At 54.8% G+C, this 17,972-nt stretch overlaps 1 protein-coding gene across 1 annotated transcript in view; it reads left to right on the forward strand.

Moving 5' to 3' along the window:
• Positions 1 to 11,983: 11,983 nt before the first annotated feature.
• The window catches only part of Mpped1 (metallophosphoesterase domain containing 1), a 78,256-nt gene continuing 72,267 nt past the window's right edge, over positions 11,984 to 17,972 (forward strand). The window contains exon 1 of the mRNA XM_076556453.1: positions 11,984 to 12,149. The gene's annotated coding sequence lies outside the window, so the exon portion shown is untranslated. The remainder of the gene's footprint in view (positions 12,150 to 17,972) is intronic.

Here is a 17,972-nt window from a genome sequence, read left to right on the forward strand (position 1 = left end):
TAAAACAATGGGGCAGCTCTGAGGAACAACACCCAAGGTTGATTTCTGCTCACCACACACGTGGCACGCAAACTTGCACACACACACACACACACACACACACACACACACACACATCTGCCATCCACCATCTTGCTGCGCCCTGTTCCAGTGGTGCTCTGTGCAGGAACCTTTGGAAGAGGCTCTGCCCTTGTGGGGACTTCTGTGGTTGTGCCCCTCACCTGCTTGTAGGAAGGGTACTGGTAACCTCATCATGGACTGAATTTAATCAAAGGGCCAAGGGCAAAGGCCAGCCTGTGTGGTCGCTGTATGGCCATTGTCCCCAGCCTTCCTAGTACAGTCACAGCGAAGCGTGAGTACTCTGATGTCATGGTAGCCGTGGGAAACACCAAGGTCCCTCTGAGGAAGGATACCTGGGCTCCAGGGACCAATGGGAGGACCTGCTGCTGGCCCTGCTTGAGATGAGGTCAGAGGGTTGCCACCATTCAAGGGGCACAGCGGGGGGGGGGGTCAGCCCTGATGGGTTCAGGTCCCCAGAAGCACAGTCCACAGTCCCTTCCACCCAGGCTCTGTATAGCCCACTGGTTTCAGTGTGACTCATTCATCTTATATGAGATATATAGCTCTCCCCAGTCCTCTCCTCAGAACTTTTGGGGATGGGGAATTGGAGGTAGCCAGAGAACTGTGCCAGGCCTCCTCTGGACCCCCAGTCCTTGGACCTCCCTGGGTCTGCTCCTGCAATGACCGTGAGGTATCAGTGACCCTGTCTACCGAGCTGGCTGCTGGCCCAGATTCCGGAACACTCACTTTGAATAAGAAGGACACTAGGCTGGTCAGTGGTTTAGCCAGATGCTGGGGCTAGGAGCCTGGCCCCAGATCCTGTGTTTTCTGTGTCTCCTGGTGATTGCCTTTCATCCCTGGGGCTCTTAATGCAAGGCCAGACATTGCTGTTAGCCACAGGACAAGGGATGCGCTGTGGTTTGCTGAGGACAGAGGGACAGTGGTTAGTGAGGCAGATGCCGAGATAAAGATGACCCAAGGGAGAGGGCCTGGGGCTGGTAAGACTGCGAGTAGTGTGTGTGTGTGTGTGTGTGTGTGTGTGTGTGTGTGTGTGTGTGTGTGTGTGTGTCCGTCCCAGGCTGGAGCAGGGTGAGGCAGAGAGCAGGGTCATTCCACATCTCCAATAAGGCTACACTGCTTTTACCAGTTGCATCCCAGGCAGTCCGAAGCCTCAGGAAGGGGTGAACCACCCTAACAGCACAGAGATCTAGAGACCCCACCGCCCCCCACATAATGTGTGTTTCACTTGTTAAAGACAAATGGAGCTGGCCAAGGCTCCGGGCTTGGTGGCAGGAGCCGGCAGACACTAGCACCTGGGTGCCCGTACCTCCCTGGTGCTGTGTGCCTAGCAAACCCCACCCCAGCCTCTGTTGGCAATACAAACACCAGCTTTCCTGAGGGGTGTTGCCCCATCCTGCCTGGCCTTCTGCGGTGTTAGGTATGAGTGGTGAGGGGTCCATCGGCGTCTCCCACCTCCTGGGCCAGCGGGTGGTTGGTTGCTTTGAACGTGGGCTCCAGATTGGCTGTCTGTGTGGCACCAATGACTGTAGTCAAGAGAGGAGAAGATGCTGGACATGGTGACATAGGATGACAGGTGGGCAGAGACAGTGCAGCCTTGTGGACTGCCCGAAGCTTCTGTGTGGTTTGCACACAGAGCAGAGGCCATGGTGCTGGCCAGTGGAGGAGGTGGGAGGTAGACGTGGGGTCAAAGCCAGAGGGACTTTAGGGATCCTGGAGGTCTGTCCTGCAGTCCTGATGGGGTGTGAGTTCCTGTCTGTCTGTCCTCTCCACACAGATGCTGAGTAAGGCCAGATTTGTGCTGGTTATTTGCCTCCCTTGCTTATCTTCAGGCTAACCTGACTGGTTCCTTCCGGTCAGTCACTTAGGCCACCATTCAAGAGACTTAGCCCTTAGGATCATCCCAGTGGATGGGTATCTATGTACAGCCCATTCACAGATTTCCGGAGTGGTGCCCAGACTCAAAGGTTCAGACTTATCCAAGGTCAAACAAGCAAGTGGTATGTAGCAGAGCCAGGATGTGGACCAGGGCCCGTCATACTCCAAAGCCGGACCAGGATGTGGACCCTGGGAAGCTGCAGTACTTGTGGGACTGTTCCCAACTGAGGACCAACCTGCTGAGACTCCTTCCTCAGATCACTAGTATGTACTTTAGCTGTCTCCTGGAGTCCAGTAGTTGATGCTGACCAGAGTGAACACCCACCCAGGATATCAGGGGCCTCATAGGAGCTTATTCCCAGCAGATGCCTCCTCTTGAAGGATATCAGCAGGCCCGGGATATCATCCAGGCCCAGGATGGTGACAATCTCAGCAGAGCAAGAGCTCAGCTGAGGCTCCTGGGTAAAGTCAGAGGCCCAAGGAGAAGGAGTATAACCAGCCCCCCCCCCACCACCACAGTGGCTGTACCCCTCAAAGCCAACATCCCAGGGCTAGGAGAAGAGAGGATGGGATTTGCCACTGTTATGCTGAGTCTCCTCATTTTCCCACCTGAAATGGGGGTAACCCTTTTCTAGGGGTTCCTACTAAGGCAGCCCCCTTCCCAGCATGGTTCAGACACTGGCCCAAGAAGTGTCTGCCCTCGACAGAATGGAATCTTTGTTCTCAACACAACAGGAAATCACAACTAAGCGTGGTAAGCAAGGGCTAGAAGGATGCATCCACTCGGGATGTCTCTCCTCGCCTCCATCCCCCAGATCCTCTCCTGTGGATACTTCCTGGTGGTCCTGCCTACCTGTAACCTGCTCTCCAGAGTCACCACACCACTGTACATGCCAGTCACCTCCAAGTTCTTTGCCAAAGCTCCGGTCTCTTCCCGGAGACTTCAGACTTCATTCTCTCCAAGATGGTTTTCCATCCTCTACCCTGACTTACCCTGCAGAAGCCACTTTGGATCCTAGAGATCTCCCAGCAGCCTCCTCTTCTCGACCCACCCCTGACAGCCCTGACCCCACCCACTCCTTCTTCCTTCCCCATCACTGAGCCCTGTCCTCCTAGTCCTGGTGTCACTAGTCACACAGAGACCTGGCATGCTTGTCTTGTCATCCCCATTGGGACCCAACCCCACCTTCTTACCCTCCTCACCAGTAGGAACTGGCCAGGTCACCTTTGTTTAGATTGGTTCAAGGGCCCTGAGACATGCTACTGAAGGATGTCTTTTGGGGGCCCTGTCAACCTCCCATCTGTAAAATGGGAAGCCCCTCCCACAGAGCCTCCCTTTTCTGGAATTGGCCAAGCTCCCTCTGTGCTATGTGGTGTTTCCCCACTATGGCCATCCTTAGTTTGCTTTTTATTGCTGTGACTTGGGGGACAAAAGGTTTATTTGGCTTAGACGTCCAATCGTGGTCCATCATCGCAGGAAGTCAGGGTAGGGACTCTAGGAGCAGAGGCAAGAACCATGGAGGAATGATGCTCACAGGCTTGCTTCCTCTGGTTCACTCATCCACCTTTTTTAGACAGCCCAGAACCACCTGCCTAAGGATGGCGCCACCCGCAGTGGGCTGGGCGCTCTTGCATCCATCTAATCAAGAAACAGCCACACAAACTTGCCAACAGGCTAATCTGAAAAAGGTATTTTTTTCTCAGTTGCGGTTCCCTTTTCCTAGATGACCATATTTTATGTCAACTTGACAAAACAAAACAAAACAAAAACTAACCAATGTAATAGTTGGTTCAGGCTGGACGTGTAACCTAAGCACAGTCCACTGGGATTCTCTCCAGCAAATGTGAAGCCGGACGTCAGTGGGTACTGACACCTTTCTCTTTTACACGCTTTCCTTAACTTGTTGCCCTCCCAGATGGCAGCTTCTTTCTGTAGGATTCTCCAGTGTGGCTCCGTTTCTGGTTTGTACGTTTTCCTCTGTTCTGTGACAGTAGCCCTGGACAGCCCCCTCCAACAGACTCCGTGTGGCTGCCTCCTCCCCCACAGGCTGCTGCCCATCCTGGTGCTGTCTATCCTGGCACTGACCGTGGTCTACCATCACACCCTAAAGTGGCAGACAGTGAGGAGCCTTGCCAAATGCCTGTGGGGGCTGCAGACAGGGCACTCAGCCACCTGCCTCCTTCCAAGAGCCTCTGCTGCTTTCCTATGGGGAAATGGGGGAAGGAAGGGTCTGAAAAGGGCTAGGGACTCACTATCACCTCCTCCTGCCCATCATCAGCCTGGCCAGAAAGAATCAGAATCCATCCAGCAGAGGAAGAGGTGAAAACTCAGAGAGACTGGATGAGGGGATCCTGGAACCCAGGCTCGTCTATCTTCCTTGTCCCTACCGGCATAGCTGTGGGACAGTTTCAAGGTCACTGGAGCCTCTGTGGATCAGATGCTCTCCTGCCCAGCCCTCGGCTGCTTCTAGGGGTCAAAGTCAGAATAGGGGGTACCAGGAATCAAAACAGCCATTCAGAAGAGCCACCAATACAAGAAGCCAGAGGACAATGGACCAAGTAGAACCAAGGACATCCCATTCTTGTCTCTAACTGTCCTTAGCTGTTGAGTGCCCACCTAGGGTGATGACTGGCAGGGGAACCTCTCTGGATGCTGCACCACCTGTGCACCTAGGCTGTGGACAGGGCACACTCCCAGGGGGAGCTACCCGGTCTGACCCCCTGCGCGTTCCCCTGCTCACTCCACTGTAGCATCTCAGCCAGTTCTCAAGCCTGTTTTGTTGAGTCCCTGAGTTTCTGCCCAGCCCCTCCATGTACCTTCTGCAGGCATATACCTAGGGCTGGGAGGGAGCCTGCCCTGCAGGATCAGAACCACGGAGCGGCCAGAGGTGGGTCTGTGCCAGGCTGCTGCTGCTGTTCCTGCTGGCTGTCTTGGGGTGGGGACAGTGGGGTGGGGACAGTAGCTGATGGCTGGCGGGTAGCTCTCTGGAGGTGGGATCCCAGCTGGTGGCTGGGCGATGGGAACAGCAGGAGGGCCCAGGGTACTAGACTCCCAGAAGTGACCGAGGAGATTGGGGAAGGGAGTGTGTGTGTGTGTGTGTGTGTGTGTGTGGTCCCTGGGGACCCCATAGAAGGTGTGAGTATAGAGTTTGGAGTCTACCTCATGGTGAGCCCTGGCTTGTCACTAGATCTCCCTGAGCCTCAGTTTCCATACCTGTATAGTTGAAGTAAGTGCCTTGAAGTCCATGGGCAAGTCTCTGGAGAAGCCCCATTGGATAGGTAAGCCCCGCCCTCAGGCTCCCCTGGATATGATAAACTGTGTGGTAGACACTGAGGCGGGGTCTGGAGCGGGAGTTTCAAGCCTGGTCTGGGCACAGCTGCTGTCTACCCAAAGTGGGTCAGCTCCATATTTCTGTGCCCAGAGGTTGTCAAAAAGTCCTTCCAGCCAAGTGTTCTGGTATTCTGGGCCAGCTTTGAGTCTGATCCAGCGGAGCCTGAGCAGAGGGAGGTGTAGAATGATTAGATTGTGCTAGAGAACCGTGGCCTTGTCAGAGTGCCAAGTGGACCTTGTGTCCAGGGCCAACCCCATATAGTGGCTGCCTAGAGTCCTGGGCAGGAATTATGATGTTGCCCTTGGTTTAATAGGAGAGATTACAGGGATCGATTGGTGATGTCTGCTGTGGACACCCGGTTTTTTGTTTGTTTCTCTTCCTCATTCCCTCCTCCCTCCTTTCATCTTCCTCCTACTCCAGTGCTGGGAGAAGGATCCTAGGATTTGATTAATGCTAGGCAAACACTGAACACCATCTCACACCCCTGGTCCCTGCACTTGGGTTTCTCTCAGGCCCTGCATTGGTCCATCCCTCTGTTACAGGGAGAAGCAGACAGCCATAAACCAGGAGACACAGTGGCTCTAGCACTGTGTCCCAGGAGTGACCAAGGGGATTGGGGAAGGGTGTGTGTGGTCCATGGGGAATTCATAGAAGGTGCTGGCACAGGACTTGGAGGCTACTACCCAAAGTGTAGTAGTAGAATAGCCGTGGGTAAGTCCATCCAGGGCCAATGTGTCCTCTGCACACTGGAGCTGGTGATGAGGATTCAAGGCATGCCATGGGGACGGTGCCAGCTCAGGGGCTGCTCTGGGGTGGGCTGGGCAGCCAGGCTGACCCACTGGAGAGCGTTGGGAGCTGAGTGTCTCATCCATGTGGTACACAAACCCCGTTTCTTTCCCCTCAGCTTCCCACAGAGCCGCCACAGCAGGGGAATATGGACGGGGTGGGATGGGAGGTTATAGGGTTCTCCATGCACCCCATTTAACTCTATCACTCAAACCTTGGACCTCACTCATGATTCTCATCTGTAAGATTGGGATTATCTGTGTGAATTAGAGCTGGGGGTGATATCAGGGTCTTTGAGGAAACACATTTTAGCCCTATCCCTTTGTCTCACCTCAGAACAGAGGGTGTCCACCCTACACTTCTTTCTCTAACTGTGCCTCAGTTTCCCTTATTTGTGTAATGGAACCTAACGTGGCACTGGAGTGCAAGAGCCAACACCCCACCCCACCCATTTCTGATGATTCAGATCCAAATATGCCTCTAGGAAACATTCAAACTAGAGTGTGGGTGTCTGCTACATGCCAGCTTGACACACAAAGGCCTGTTCTTGGTCTCAGCCAGCTACGGATTGACAGCAGGTATCTCTCCCTGGAGAAGACACAGACAAAAGGTGTGTGGCCAGGCCAGTGAGGGGCAGCTGTGGGGTGGCTGGAGGGGTCTGGGAATGAACAGGCTCAGGAAGGTCCCAGAACAGCATTGCAGCCTGGGAGGGGGTATGGGTACCAGGGGGAGGAGTCTGAAGCAGGTGGGTCCTGCCAGAGTGCAGAGGCAGAGGCCTCCATTCCCAAGAAGGGAACCTGTGGCTCAGCTAGACTTCTCTAGCCTCTTGGGTCTCCCTAGCTTCCTGGTACCTCTCCTAGCTTAGCGGACCTTCCACTAATCAGCTCTTCTTTTTACCTTTCTCATTCTGGGTCAGTGACTGCCCAGTAGACTCTATTTCACAATTCAGACACCTCCAAAAGTAAGGTGGTTACTGGGGGTGGTGGTGGCTGTAAGCATCTCGGAGGAGTTTCAAACTCACCAAGTTCCTGCTGGGTAGAGGGAACGGAGCTAGGGATCCAACAGGGACTTAGTACAGGGCTACGGCCTCAGGGAGGGCTGGCCAGCCCTGCAGGCTCCCCGGGGGCCCTCCCTGCTCTGTGCATGTGGCAGACAGAGAGCTTGAGGCAGCTCTGAATCCCTGTCTAGCATAGTTGGCACAGCCTATGAGGCAAGCCTCGTATTACAGGTGAGGCAACAGGCCGAGCGCCTGGCTCAGGACCCAGAGGCATGCCCAAGCCCGTCTGACACCTTGGGCAGGGTTGTCTCCAGCTGGTCACATTGCCTACCCCAGAAGGGAGGTAAAAAGGGACTTCTGGCAGGAGAGGGTGGGGCAGGGCTGTGTGGCACAGGCATTGGCTCCCGGGTATTCCTGGCGGCTGGCACTGCTGGATGCCAGGTCTGCCCAGATGCCCTCTTGGCTCCCAATCCCACTCAAGTTTCACAGGCTCGGGCAGAGTTGATGCAACCTCCTGGAGGCTCAAGAGTGTTTTCTGGCCTAAATTATTTACCCTTCATATAGGATTTAGTCTTGAACACAATGGGGGATACTGAGGTCCTAAGTGTGTGTGTGTGTGTGTGTGTGTACCCTCACTACTGGATAGGGAACAAGTAGACAGATGCACAGGAGCCAAGGGATGACCAGGAGGCCCCCGCCCCCACTCTCCCAGTTCTGTGACCCACGGACAAAGATGTTGAACACTGAGCACCTCAGCCCTGGCCACTTGACCTGTGTCTTCTCCTTCAGTCTTCTCACCTGTTCCATTGACTCAGCATGGCGTGGAGAACCGTAGTGTCCGGAGCTGGGGTGCTATGAGGTCCACAGACTGCCCAAAGTCCCTCCCCCCAGCTCAGCATCTTCTTCCAGAAAGAGGGTCAGTGGGGTCACATGAGGTGTAGCAGCCATGTGTGACTGGGGACACTTTGTTCTACTGTCAGAGTCTGCGGGCGCTCCCAGCCCTCTCCCAGAACGGCCCTAGGATCATTGGGTCCCTTGTGCCTCTCTGGAAAGACTGGCTCAAGAGCCGTCCCACCCAGGATGACTCCAGTGTCACTGTCAGCCCTGCTAGATGCCCCCCCCTCTCCCTTTCCTGGCCTATGGCATCGGGCACTGCAACTTCTCTGTGCTCTGTGTTTCCCCAGTCAGCGTCCTTCCCTGGTCAACAGGGTGTAGCCGTCACTTAGTTTCAAAGCTTCACCCCATCCGGGGCTTGTTGTTCAACAGCAGCATGGGGCCACTGTCCCTCCAGTTCCCTGTCTTTGCCAGGCCTGTAGGTTGGGACTATGGTTGATCTTGAGTCCTGGCCTGCTCTGTGTTGCTCTCACTTTTCAGAAATGGCCACTGGCGCCTTGAGCGCTGACATGTGGTAGGGGCTGGCCCAGCTTCAGATTCTGGTTTCCTTTTGATTTCCAGGAGGGAGTGTGTGTGTGTGTGTGTGTGTGTGTGTGTGTGTGTGTGTGTGTGTGTGTAGGAGACAAATCAGAGAAGCCTTTGGGGTGAGACTGGGCCTGGCCAGGACCCTGGACAGCTCAGCTGAGCCCCACAGAGCCTGCCTGGGATGGTGGGGGCTTTAAAAAATGTTGGAAGGAGTTGCCCGGCACCAGACTGGGGGCAGAATGAGCAGAAGGGACGATGGAAGGTAACTGTAGTGTGAGGATTGGCCTCACATTCCCAACTTTAGACTAGTTGGACAGGTTTTGAAACCTTTGGAGTACCTCCCTGACCCATAGTTTTTAGTCCATCAGCCGAAGCTTCCTCCCCTTTGTGGCGAGGCTGCCCCTTGCTGGGATTCATGCCAGACTGTTGCAAAAATAAGTCAGCAAGAAGACAGCTGAGAAAGTTCCCTAACAGCCACCACAGAGGGGCCGAGGGCAGGCCCCTAATGCTCAAAACCATCTACTAGTGACTTGTAAATGGCAACTCAGAGGGCACCAGTGGCCAGGACCCATCTCCTTGGGAGCTGTTGGATGTGGCATTTTAGTCTCTGTAGATAACAGAGGTGGTTTCCCCTCCCAGAAACAGCTACATCCGGTTCCCACCCAGATTTTCATGGGTCATATGAGGTTAGTACTATGGTATTGAGGGGGCTTCTGTGGCCTGATAGAATCCTACATTTCTCTCTCTCTCTCTCTCTCTCTCCCTCTCTCTCTCTCTCTCTCTCTCTCTCTCTCTCTCTCTCTCTCTCTGCATTCGGAGGACAGAGGATGACTGTGGGAATTGATTTTCTCTCCTTATGTCTACCATGTGGGTCCTGAGGATCGAACTCAGGTCCTTGGGCTTAGCAGCAAACACCTTTCCTAGCTGAGACATCTCGCTGGCTCACCATGAAATTCTAGCTAGAGATGTTGCAGAGAGCTCCCAAGGTCCTTTCCCCACACCGTGTCATGTTCTCTGTTACACCCCTTTCTCCTCAAGATGAGGAAATGGAGATTTAGACAAACACCAGAATGCCCAAGGTTCCAGACACGTTAGTGAAAAGCTGAGGTTAGAATTCAGATCCCCAGACTTGGTACCTAAAAACTGTGACCATGCTAGGTGCCAGCTGCACTGCCTTGAGGGGGAGGCCACTGATCAACTGTACAGAAGGAGAGATCAAAGTTCTGAGTCACGGCCCTAAGGGACAGAGCAGGAATCTGAGCTTGTGTTCAAGCCAAGGTTCAGGAGTTGGGGGGGGGGGGTGTTCACTGTACAGTGAACTTGGAGGTGAACAGGATCCATTGCTAGGGGGGACCCTTTCCTTCTTAGCCTCTGGGTATGGAGGAAGGTCTGAGATGAGGTCTGTGCCATTGAGGTGACCCTTTCCCGAGGCTAGACCTAGGCTAGCAGGGAGAGACTGGTGGTGTCTAAGTGGGGCAGAGGATCCAACCTCTTGCCCTCTCCCTGGGTCTCCAGCACACAGTAGGCACCCAGGAAATGCCTCCCATCAGAACAAGCATCCCTGGCTGGTTCAGTAGTGAGGATCGGGTGCTGTTTCCATCACTCTGGAAAGACCAGATGAATGAACAAGACCACTGTGTTAGTAAATTTTCCCTTACACAGAATGTCTGCTGTCTGCCCAGACGGGCTGTTCATTTAGGAGCGGGTCTGTCCTGCCCACCCCACGCTCCCCATCCCCTCATCTTTTAGAGCCAATCACTGATGCAGCATCAGGTTCTGGGGCCTGACCTCTGGAGGTACCGCCTGGACCAGGAGAGGAGTAGGGGGTTGACTGAGGCAGGGTGTGTGGGTGATTGCAGGTGGCGACAGATCTTTGGTGGCGAGCTCATACTTGTTTCCGAACCACATGCTGAGTGCCAGGCATACGGTGGGTACTCAATAGATGCCCAGTAAGAGACGATATTCTGGGAGCTGAGCTCTGGCAGAACCCGGCCTTTGGAGGACAACAGTCACAAGATGCCCAGTGTCTCTCTCTCTGCTCTTGTCCCCTAAAGGCCATGCCCAGCTGCAGTATTGTTCTTGGCAGGCGGCAGGCAGAGTCTGCTGACATCCTGTGCCCCCAACCTCCTCTCCCAGATAGGCAGAGCAGTGGTGTTGCTCTCTGGAGGAAAGGGGCTCTTCAGAGTGTAGAAGAGAGAAGTGGGGACCCAGTGGGAGAACCTCTGTATCAGTTCCTCCCCCCCCCAGCATTTCCACACCCAGGCCCACCCCCTGTCTGCGATGCCAGAGTGAGCACCATTCAAAAACGCAAGCGAGGCAAGGCAAGGTCCCCAGCCATAACCTTCCATGGCTCCTGAAGAACTCCACGGGCTTAATTGATCCCAGAACCTGACCCTCCGTGGCGCTCTCTATCTTCCAACGCCATAGAGCCTCACCATCCCACCCTGGCTGGGATCCTGACCTGCACCAGCCTCTATCTAGAAGGTTCTTTCCACCCTGGGCATGCTCTTATCCACTGCCGCAGCTGCATCTCCTCCACTTCCAGGAAGCCCCCCAGGTAGCTGTCCCTCCTCCCATGTGTCTCTCCCTCGGGCCTCCCTCTTAAGACTGGGTTCTCCTTCAGAGCAGCCCCAGACCGCAAGTTCCCACAGAGGTGTCCTTGGGGTCTGATGCTAACCATCTGAGAGATGGGCAAGTCAGACGCACAGGCATTGGTTAAGGGGAAGTGGATGAGTCTCCCTCCTAACTTCCATTATGGGGGGAGGCCCAGGCCAGAGTGGCTCCTGTTTCCTGACCACGCTAGGCCCCAGGGAGGCAGAGGCAGAGAGACCCAGAGGTCTGTCCAGCTTGGGAAGTTTGAGAGACTGAGGACCCCTGACCCCTGACCAGGGCCTCCCTGAAAACTAGTGCTGGATGCTCTGCCTCCTTGACGGGCTTACCTGCGGCCTCAGGGTTTCTGGGTGAGGCCACAGCAGGCCACCTAGAAAGCCAGAGGTGGGAGACCGGGAGACACAGGGACTCAGCTGGAGGACCCAGGCCTGATCCAGTATGTGTGTGGAAAGGGGGGTGGTGTCTGTGTCTCTCCAGGGACAAGGCACCCCGGTGGTCCCAGGTTGGGGTCCTGGCTATGGAGCGGGTGCCCGGGCACCAGAAAGGAGCCACGCACGCCCCTGCACGCGGTGCCTAGCGCGGCGCGCGGCTCCGGAGGTGAGGGCGCCCCGCCCCGCTCCCCTCTCCCGGCGCTCGGCGGCCGGGGTTGGGGGCTGCGCGGAGAGGGCGCGGGGCGGCCCCTGAGCGGCGGGATGCGGGCTCCGGGCCCGGGAGGGCGCCGAGGCCCCAGGCGCGGCCGGGGTGGCCGGGACCCGGGCGGGAGGGCGCGCGGGGCCGGGGCCCGAGGCCGCGATCGCGCTCCTGCGGGGCCCGTGCGCGCGGGCGGAGCGGCGCGGCGGCGCGCGGGGCCGGGGCGGCGCGGAGCCGGGCGGGGGAGGGGGCGCGGGGAGCCCCCCGCCCCGCGAAGGAGGAGTCTGGCTCCCACTCGCAGCCTCGGCCGCGCGGCGCAGAGGCCCCCGCCCCTGCGCGCCGCCCTCGCGGGAGCCGGGCCCCCGCCGCCCTCCGCGCGCGCTGCTGCTCGCGGCCGCCGAAGAGGAGCCCGGGGCCAGGTAGGACCCGGCCGGGCCGGGAGTGCGCACGGGCCGGGTGCGGGCGGCGGGCCGGAGGGGGCGCGGCCGGGACCCCGTCCCTGCATCCGGGCGGCCCGTGGCGCCCTCAAAGTTACTTTGGTCGCCTCTGCCTTACCCGGGGCGCGCGGCCCGGGTCGTCCACCGCCGCTGCGCAGCCCGCGGGGCCGGTGCCGGCGGGAGGGGGCTTGGCCGGGCCGTGCGGTCAGCGAAACTTTTCCCAGGCTGGCCGGCTGCCGCTGCCTGCTGTTGGAGTAACCCGTGGAAGGAGAGGGCTGGTGGGGTGCAAGTGATGATGAGGGTGATAACAATAGCCACCCCCGGGTGTGGAGAGCCTACTGTGTGCAGCCAGCCTCTGCTGACACTTGGGGAAGGGGGGTGAGGAGGGGGGCCGGTGGCGGTCAAGTGGCTACTTTTGCTGGGTATTGCTGGGAACTTCACTAACACCCATCTGTCGTCCATCCATCCATCCATCCATCTCTCCATCATTCTTCCTTCACTCATTCAACACACTTAACTGTTCTCTGCCGTGCCCTTTCAGGGGCTTCGGTGACTAGCCAGATAGCACCCGGCCCTCCAGGACAGTATTCCATGGACTGTCCGAGCTGAAAGCCATGCCACCTCTTGTGTGTTTATTTTGGGACATGCTACAAGACAGATGAGGCAGGGGCAGGGGAGAGCTGTGATGTGAAAGAGCCCGGGAGGCCAGTCTTAGGGATTGGAGACCCTCCATCTTCCAGCCCCTTCCAACCCTTTGGGTCCAGGCTCAGTGGTTCCTTGGGGTCAGGGCACGCTACACTGGAACTGGATGCCATCCCTGTCCAGCCAGCCTGGCATGGATGTTTCTTCCTCACTATTGGGCTGTCCTCTCTCCCCCGGCATCCTTCCAGAAGTGCACCCCCCCTTCCACTTCTTCCCCTGAATGGCTAGGAGGAGAACGAACTGTTAACAATTATAAAATTAAGCCCGGGGAACAAAAGTGAGGCACCATTGAATGATTGGGCTGCTCGCCGGGTATGAATGGTAGTGGCAGACTTGCTAGCAGGGGTCAGCTACATTGGTGGGAGGTTGGGGCACTCAGGCACTAACCATGTTAACACCCCAACTGGCCTTGGCCAAAGGGAAATGAAGACAACTTCGCTAGTATTTGGCACAGGACTAAAAATGCCTTGGGGGGAGGCTGGACAGGTTTTTGGGGTGACTGCTCCATCTCAGCTAGAAGCCAAGGCATTAGGAGACCATCTGGGGGAGGGTACCGAGGCAGGGGAGAGCACCAGGCTTTGGAGCCGGTGGTGACAGGGAGGCGTCTGGAGCAAGGCGCGTCTGCAGGGTACTGATCTGTGGGAGCATGCATACTAATCTGTGTCTCCCTGCAAATTGGCTTTCCAAGTGGCAGCCCCTCAACACTTATAAAATCTCCTTTTGCTCAAGATGGATCTCAGTGAAATGGTTGCATCTCTCCCAGTTTCCCCGAGAGCTGGAGCAGTGTTAATTGGCTGATGGCCGCTCAAAAGACAAGATATTTAGTCTTGAGAGGCTAATCGTGCGCTTGGAAACGGTGCTGAGTAGGGCTGCCTCCTGACTTACTGCTAAGCTTGAGGAATTTGGGGAGACCTGGGGTGAATTAGATGAGGGTAGGTTCAGGGGGGGGGGATATGTGAAATGATGTGTCTAAGATGTAAGGACTGTGTGGTGTGCCTAGAACCATTCACACTCACCCAGGCTGATGCCCTGAATTTAGGGACCACTGGACGGGGTCTATAGATATGAAGATGACGGTAATTGGGGGTATTTCTAGTAGGGCCCAGGTTGTATCAGGAGGACACAGCGAGACTCATGGAACCACACTCAAGCAAAGCGGCGTTATCAAAATGCCCAGTCTTCCCACGGGGCTGCTAAATCTTCATCCATCCAAAGTGAATTCATTAATTCTCCCTTGAACTTGCTACCTGCCCACCCAGGCAGTGGCGGCTGGTTGTCTGTTCATCACTTGCAGGGACCCACAGCTCCCTGTGCTGTCTGAAGAATTAGGGATGAAAGGTGGATTTCACTGAAGGAGCACATGGGAGAGGGGAGGGGGTGAGCTCGGCATACTCTGCAGGTCCTGGACCTATGGAAAGAAGGAAATCATTGCCAAACTGTAGTGAGCTTTTAATCTTTCCAAATGCCTTCACTCTTCTAATCTCGGGCCTGTGAGTGATCATGAATAGCGGGGCAGAGGAAATGAATGGGCCAGGCAAGATTTCCAACAAGTAAATATGACACACAGAAAAACATGCAATTAGTGGAGGTTAGTGAATGCCTTTCAAGTCTTCAGAGCTGCAGTTAAGGGTGGAGTTTTCTCCCTTATCCCGGAACTGTCTGTCAAAATCCTTGAAGTGATAACATGACACGTCTCTCCCATTAACCCTCCCTCACCAGAACAAAAAAAGGGTCCTTTGCATGTGGCCGCCCTTCTGCACGCTGTTGTTCCTGGAGTTCTTTCCAGTCAACCTTTGTCTGCACCTCAGAAGAGAAGGAGCCTGGGGCCCTGGCTCTTCTGGGGGCTGAGGCCTAGAAATAGGTTCTCAGACATGTCTGGATCCACAGAGCGAATTTGCTGGCCCCTCAGGTGAGAGGCAGTCTTGCTCATGGGGCCTCCTTTCTGCTCCAATGCTGTGCCTTCTGTGACTAGATACATCTGGCACCCAGGGTCCAGGGAGAAAGGCAGGTCAAGGTGGCCCTTTCTGAAGCAAAGATCGTTGAACACGGGCTGGGCCGGGCATGGAGAAAGCAGTCCACTGCAGCCCGGTGATGTGCGGCTGTCCACCTCTCGCCACGTCACCCGTTAGCATCGCCCAGAGACTACCACTGACATTGTTCAGGTTGGGTCTGAAGAGGAGACCAAGAAGTGAAAAGCCAAAGCAACTCCCAGGGAAAGAAAGAAAAATAAATAATCAGAAAGAAAGCCCCTCTCTGGAGGTGGCATGGGGCAGAAGCATTTCCAGATTTGTTCAGCTCACTTTAGCACTCTTGGTGACCTGGCTGGCCAGTATGTTGCCGACGCAAATGATTTTCTTTATTTCAATTTTTCTCCCCCAATGAAAGTAAGCTTAATTACACTCTGTTTCTATTTTAAACACATGTGGGGTGATCGAAATTTCATCAACCCCCCCAAAAAAAACCCTTAATAAACCAAGATTATATGTGTTTAGTTTAGAACTCAGATAGTGACTTGAGGTAGTTGTGGGTTTCTCTGTGAATTTCTCTTCCATCAACTTGGCCAGTATGTTGTCAGAATGTGATCATTCATGATATACAGAAGCAGTTTCTCCTCCTCCTCCTCCTCCTTTCCTTCTTCTTCTTTTTTAATCTCCTTTCTGGTGGATTGTGATCTCATGCAGCCAGGCCATTGTAGCTTTCTATTCGCACCACCCGATGGACACCTGCAAGATTACCCGCTTATTGCAGCCTCCCCGTTTCCTTCGCCTCCTTCCAAGAGGCCTTGCGGCTCTGCATTGATGGACTCGGAGGGACTTTCAGCGTCACTGTGCTCGTTCTGTCGCTTTGAGGAGAAAATGATGTCTGCTTCCCATTTCCGACAGGCACATCACTTCCCTTCCCCTCCGCTTCATCTTCTTGCATTTTCCGTACCCAGCTGCAGCCTGCAAAGCTGCATAATACACCGCACCGGCGGCCACTTGAGAAATGCAAGCCCTTCCCTCATGGTGCCTGTTCCCTCTGTAATGAAGTGCGTTTTGGACACTTGGCGTCCGTGGAAAAGGCCAGTGTGCCCTCCCCCGCCACACCCACCCCTGGTTTCCTGCATTTGTCGGGGTAGGAAGTGGGGAATGGAGTTTGGCTTTTTCAGGTTTGTCATTTGGGCACGTTAGCTAATTGATGACACTTTAGAAGTTTAATCCTTAATTGCAAATTCCTGAAGGAGCACAGAAAGTTAGACCTGAGCTTGTCTCTGAAACAGCTCCCCCATCCCACCCCTCCCCGAGACTCCAGCATGGAACCCTGACAGTGCTGATGTGGTTAACCCTCAGAGGCATCTATCAAATCGATTTCTACAAGAGCCTCCAAGCCACAGTTATTTTCTTTGCAAAGCGGATTTACACGTGAAGCCACCAAGACCCCCATGCCTCACCCCTACCCCAGCCATATAGGTCCCCAACACCCTCAAGTACTGAGTATGAGTGGGCATGTGTGTGTGTGTGTGTGTGTGTGTGTGTGTGTGTGTGGTGATGAGACACAGTGTTGGTTCTCACACACTTAACCCTTGTTTCCTTTTTTTGTGTGTGTGTGGGGATGTCTGTGCGTGTGTCGGAGCCACATCTAAGTAACTTCAAACTGCAGCCCTGCAGGTGCCCAGGCCTCCAAGAGTTCTGTTTTGAAAACCAGCACCCAGTACTTTGGGGAAGGAAAAAATGAAATGGGTCTTCTCGCTGTTATTTGCATGATTGTGGATTTGCTAGATGATGTGGAAGTCTTGAGAACTGCAGTCACTTCTGGAATGGAGCGCGGATTTGTAGGCGTGTTTCTTTCTCTGCCTGGGCTGTGTGGCTTCCACCCATCTCAGGTCCCCATCTGTGCGATGGGAATGGAGACTGATCAGGATTCAGGGATGAACCCACCCAATCTCTGTCTTCAGTCAAGGGGATAAGTGAGCAGCCATTTGTGGCAGCCAGGACACGATCCAGTAAGTAGCACTCGTGATGGTTCTGAAATAAAAGTACAGAATTGGAAAAAGGAAGTGTCACTGACTTGGGGGAGGGGCGGCTGAGGAATTAGAAAGGGGTATTTAAAATCGTGTAGTCCTACATTCAACATGGGCCCAGCTAAAAGGTTTTTAAGTGGTAAATGCTTTAAAAAGTCGCTTGTGGTTGATCCTATCCTCTCTGGGGCTCAGGGTCTCACTTTCACTCCATCTGTGGATCTCTGCATCCACTCAGCTCCTCAGTGCATTCTGCCAGGATGTGGATGCCAGTTGCCCACCAAAGTTTCTTGTCAGTTGAGACCTACAGTGGACACAGAGGAAGGCTGGACCCAGGCCCTGCTATTGAAGGACCCTGTGAAGCTGGGTCTGATGCTCCACTCCCGTCCACTGCCACAGAGCTGTTTCTTTTCCCTTTGCGTTCTTTTCTGTATTTTATTTTATTATTTTATACCTTCTATGATAGTTTCCGTTCAGAAGTAGTCAATTGTATATTTTTATGCTCAGACAAAATAAGAAAAACAGAGTTGAAAGTGATTTTTGAGGGTGTGTGGAGATGACGGCTTGAAAGAGAATCCTCTGCAAACCTCCATGCCTTCGTACTTAAAAATGTTTATTACGTTTTCAAATGTGTGTGTGTGTGTGTGTGTGTGTGTGTGTGTGTGTGTGTGTGTGTGAGAGAGAGAGAGAGAGAGAGAGAGAGAGAGAGAGAGAGAGAGAGAGAGAGAGATCGGGGACAGCCTGTGGGAGTCAGTTCTCCTTCCACCATGAGGTCTGGCGGATGGAGCACAGGTCCTCAGGTTTGGCTGCCGGTGCCTTTATTGGCGGAGCCATCACTTCAACCCTCTCAAGGCTTTGCTGGTTAGTGTTATCCCCTGTGTTTTGACCTGTGGGGACCGCACAGAGTATGTTAGTGTGCTTTTTTTTTTCCCCCTGTGACATTTGCTACATTCTAACAAAAGCCAGCATGAGCAGTGTCTCCCCAGAGCTGGCTCTGTCTAGCTTTGCTCTGAGTCAGCACCCGATGTGATCATGTGCATGTTGGGCCGGCTGGTGAGAGGCTCCAGCGCTCGGTGCTCGCCTGACCTCACAGTCAAGGTGTGTGG

This window comes from Peromyscus maniculatus, chromosome 20, assembly GCF_049852395.1.
Source record: "Peromyscus maniculatus bairdii isolate BWxNUB_F1_BW_parent chromosome 20, HU_Pman_BW_mat_3.1, whole genome shotgun sequence".
NCBI classification, from domain to species: domain Eukaryota; kingdom Metazoa; phylum Chordata; class Mammalia; order Rodentia; family Cricetidae; genus Peromyscus; species Peromyscus maniculatus.